This window comes from Triticum urartu, chromosome 2A (assembly GCF_056163025.1).
Source record: "Triticum urartu cultivar PI428250 chromosome 2A, HENAU_Tu73, whole genome shotgun sequence".
NCBI lineage: Eukaryota > Viridiplantae > Streptophyta > Magnoliopsida > Poales > Poaceae > Triticum > Triticum urartu.
The window spans coordinates 289,293,095-289,298,067 of NC_141874.1; the positions used below are offsets into that span (position 1 = coordinate 289,293,095).

The window sequence follows — 4,973 nt, forward strand, 5'->3', positions numbered from 1 at the left end:
ATACCCTAAGAGATCAACAGTAAGGTACGAGAGTGGTCACACGTCTATTGACTGAAAACTACATTGTGGTAACACGATTCTATTTTATTTATTAATTGATAGAAAACATGATTTTATTTTATTTTAGTACTGTCCGATCTAGGTCGGCTAGCTTGATGGCCGTCTTATGCCTCCCGACTGACATTGTTCAGAATCTTTCCAGAAGAGCCAGCGACCACCGGCAGAACAGCCTGCGTCTGTCGTCCCTGGCCCCGAGAGCTCCCACCAAAACCCTGCTCCCCGCCCCACCGCATTGTCGTGGTTGCGCCCCCAGAGAATCATTCTATAGTAATCTCCCACTAATGATGCCACGTCATCACAATTAATTTTGCTAAAATTCTTTTTTATCCAAACCCACTTCAACTTCAAATATAAAATAAAGTCAAATATAATATTTCTTGAAACATGAAAACAAAAATGTTCATCATGTGCCAAATAATACATAACTATAATGGTAGTGAACCAACATTTTTGCAAAGTGTTTAAGGGCACTAAACTACTTAAAACAGTGGCTAAAACAATAGATTAAGTGCCTTTTTAATTTGTAAAAATTGCAAACTATTTCAAAAGCCTCACAATCTTTTTGGGGCAATGCCACCTATTGCAATGTAATTATGTGGCCAAGTCCCACATTTTATAGAATCCTTTTGGCAGCTCAAATATTGCAAAGCATTTTTCTCTAAAAAGAAAAGAGCAAAAGAAAGGCAAAAGGAAAGGAGAGAAGCCCCCCACTGGGCTTTAGCCCACCCCAGCAAGCCGGCCCACCTTTCCCCGCACGGTCGATCCCCTTCCTCACTTCTCCTCCGATCGGTGCGTGTCCCCGCCCGACCGGGCGCGCCGGCCCGTGCTGCCACGTCGCCAGCGAGAGGATAAGGGCAGCCCCGACGCCTCGGGCTCCCTCCCCACTCGCCCACTCCACCCAGCTCTCCCTCTCCGCCTCCCCCTCGCTCTCCAGATCGCCGCTCACCCTCCCTCCTCGCCGAGCGCCACCGTGGCCATGGCCGCCGTGTAGCCGCGACCACCGCCTCCCCCAAGTATCTCCGACCTACCCTGCAGCACTGCCGCGGTCCGCTGCTTCGACTGCGCCACCAAATCGACCCCGGGAAGCCATCCCTTCGACGCCACCGATCTCCTCCACCTTCGGCCGTCGCACGCCGCAGCCATAGCCAACAGCCTCCCCGAGCCGCGAGTTGAGGCCCTGGAGGACCACCATCATCGTCTGCATCATCTACGAGGACTCGTTCGACCAGAGCCGCACTGCCTCATCGACATTGGACCTTCTTCCTCCGCAGCAGCCACCGGTCGCGGTCGTCAAATTCGCCATCGTCACGTCGTCCCCGAGCCCGCTGCCCCCCTTACAAACATATGTGAGGCCGCCTTTCTGTCCTCCCCCTGTTTCCGTCTCCATTTGTGCCGCCCGCGTCCCCCCTCTAGCCACGGCCGGAGCCCTGCTCCCGTGCGTGTGCGCCTCGCCCCGACAGCGTGCCCCCTGGTCGCGCTCGTGGGCCTCTGGCCATGACCGACCGTGCCGGTTACTGCGCCCGTGAGCCCCTAGCCACGCCCACTGCCGCTCGCGCTCCTCCTCTGTCGCCTGCACATGCCCTTGGCCCCCTCCGCTCGCGGCCCCGTCCTCCTTCGCCCTGCTCGATGTTGACACCGACTACCGCCGTCCCCATCCTGGTTTCCACCACCGTCGAATGCGGCTTGACGCGCGCGTCACGCAGGTCGAATCCCCGTCCCGAATGACCGCCGGAGGTGAGCGCACGGCTATCGCCAGCGCCCGGCCTTGTCGCCGTTAAACGGCGCTGACATGGCGCCATTAGCCGCTAACAGCCCCCTAATCACGCACTGACTACTTGGCCCCTCTCCCTAATTACCTAACAAACTAACCCCTTGTTAAGTTAATGTGCCCCTGACACATGGGCCCCACACCTTTAATCAATATCCTTTTAATATAACCCTCAGTTTAAGCCAGCTGCCTATAACAGGTAGGGCCACCCTCCACTATTCCAGTGGATAAGGGTTGAGCGGTCAGCTGCTGACTCAGCAGCCGGGCCCCACTGTCGGCCACACACGTGCACTGTTGGGTACGCTCGCTGAGTACCCATAGCATTGTATCCTTTTAATTTTGAATTAAATTTAAATCCAGTAATTACAGAAAATGTTTAAAACTTTGAAAAATCAATATAAAATAAATCGTATCTCCGATGAAAATACTTTGTACATGAAAGTTGCTCAGAATTTCGAGACGAATCCGAATACATAGTCTGTTCATTCGTCACGCGTCCCTAGCATAGTGAACCTACAACCGCCCCCCTTCACTTCACATGTCCAAAAAGGCCAAACACTGGAACTACTTTCTCGGTTGTTTTCCCCCTTCGCTGGTAACACCTAGTACTGCGTTAGGTCACCCCTAGCACCGTGTACTACCATGTTATGCTTTGTGATGATTTGATTGCTCTATTAGTTATTATGTTCCCCCTTCGTTACTTTTTTCCAAGACCCCGAGACTGCCGGCGACCCCCGTGATCGACTACATTGATGATGACCCCTATTGATCATTCTGATATCGCCCATTCCATTCTCTCTCATGCTTGCATTAGATTTTGCTACTGTACTTGGTTGCTGATATTCTGATGCATAACCTGTTTTTGTTCCCTGCTTTCATACCTTACCTGCTTATCCTAAACTGTTTAATATAGGTTGGTTAGAGATCCATCAGTGACCCCCACCTTGTCCTAGTTGCCCCGCTTTATGTTTGATTACTCAATCAACGTGGTCGATACCTAGGCCCGACACCGCACATCATCCCCTTAGTTCTACGACTATAGAGTTACTATCGAGTGCCGAGGGTGATCCCTCGTCAGCACTTCTGATGTTAACCCTATAGTGTAGCTATTCGGTCGTGATCATCGAGGGTGATTCCTCCTTCACCACTCTCGAGGGTGATTCCTCCTTCACCACTCTCGATAACGACTCTGTCGTGCAACCCCTCAAGTGTGGACCACCGAGGGTGATTCCTCCAAGTCCACCTTGATAGTTACATCGAGTGGGAATCCATTGAGGGTGATTCCTCGAGTTTCCCCCTTGCTTTTTGGGAAACAGGGTTACTTTGACTTACCACATAACCATGATGACATCGGGTCGACCCCGAGGGATACCCGCGAGTGATGAGAAGTTGGGTTGACCTGGAGGGTAACCGAGAGATAATTATGTGGCACGGCCGGGCATTCTTAGCCCTTGCTGTAAGTCCATGAGACGGGGCAACGGGGTCACATGATCATGAGTCTCTGCTTGTTACCACGCACTACCAAGAGACTAACGGATTGGATATTTGATTCGAGTAGGCCTCTGGCCTTTTCGCACTAACCACCACGTGGGAATAAGTACGGGCACTCTACGTCATATGTATTAGCCGAAAGCTCAAGAACGTCAGCGATGGAGCGGCGCGCGCTGGGTTAGACTGTGTAAGTACCTGCCTTATTTAAGGAGGTAGCTAGGTCTGCTCACCGGCCGCGTTCGCAACATGCAGGAGTGCAAAGGGCAACGGGCCTAAGACCCCAGCATGCTTAGGACGTAGACCGGCGTGCTGGCCTCTCTGGTGAGACTAGGTAGGGTTGCGGCGTGTTGATCGGCCAAGGCCGGTCATGACCTGATGGTGCGTCCGGCAGGAGTTGATCGAGCATGTTGGGTAAGTTTGTGCACCCCTACAGGGAAGTATTCTATCTATTCGAATAGTCGTGTCCACGGTAACGGACGCTCAGAGTTGTACCCCAATCGATACAACTAGAACTGGATGCTGAGGCATTAGAAATGGATATGATGGCTCCGGGTTTGCTTTCTTGTAGGGAGTCGAGAAAGGATCTCTGGGCGCTAATGCTACAACATGTTTGCTAAATATAAACTACTATTCTATACTCTTCTAAATGTTCCAAGATGCTTGGAGCTTCTTGAAGATGCTAGTCTTTGATAGGAAAGGCTTTCCCCTCTATTCTGGCATTCTGCAGTTTAGTCCACAGCTACTACCCTTTCTTTGATACCGATGCATATGTAGTGTGGATCCTTGCTTGCGAGTACTTTGGATGAGTACTCACGGTTGCTTTGCTTCCCTTTTTCCACCTCTTTTCATTCTTCTCAGATGCTGCAACTAGATGGTTGAGCCCAAGAGCCAGATGGTACTGCCGACGACTACTACTACCCCGACGGAGACTACTACTACATGGTGACCGGCGATGACTAGGAGTAGTTGAGGAGGCTCCCGGGTAGGAGGCCTTGCCTTTTCGATCGTTGATACTTTTGTGCTAGCCTTCTTAGGGCAAACTTGTTGAACTCATGTCTGCACTCAGATAATGTTGCTTCCGCTGACTCGTTTGTATTCGAGCCCTCGAGGCCCCTGGCTTGTAATATAAAGCTTGTTTTATTTTAATTTTTTTCTAGAGTTGTGTTGTGATATCTTCCTGTAAGTCCCTGATCTTGATCATACGCATTTGCATGTATGATTAGTTACTATTGAATCGGGGGCGTCACAAGTTGGTATCGGAGCTGACTGCCTGTAGGTAGCCCCCTTTCCTACTCCTTGGCCGAAGTTGAGTCTAGGATATGAAACTGTTTTACTAACATGGTTGTGTGGCTTACGGGCCCACGTCGCCATTGAGTGGTATTAGGATATTTTATTCCTCGTCTTTACCCTGGGATTCTGATCTCTCTTCTATTCAGGTTAAAGATTTTACTAACTCTAACTCTAGGTTCTCGTAACTACTTCCTCCCAGAGAGCCACTCATTCCAATTGATCGCTTGGTGCACCAGAAGATTCCGAAGATACTCTCCGATGTTCTCTCAAGACTGGTACCGATCGCTTTTGCAATTCCCTTCCGCCGTCAACCCCTATGGATAACTTCTTACACATGTCATTCATACTTCTATTCCTAGTTGCT

The 4,973-nt window shown here is 50.6% G+C and overlaps 1 long non-coding RNA gene across 1 annotated transcript; it reads left to right on the plus strand.

The window, feature by feature from the left end:
- The first annotated feature begins 862 nt into the window (after positions 1-862).
- On the plus strand, positions 863-4,475 carry LOC125536949 (uncharacterized). The gene is made up of 2 exons (XR_007295380.2): positions 863-1,406; positions 4,178-4,475. It is a non-coding gene; the product is annotated as an uncharacterized LOC125536949 (long non-coding RNA).
- Positions 4,476-4,973: the final 498 nt, after the last annotated feature.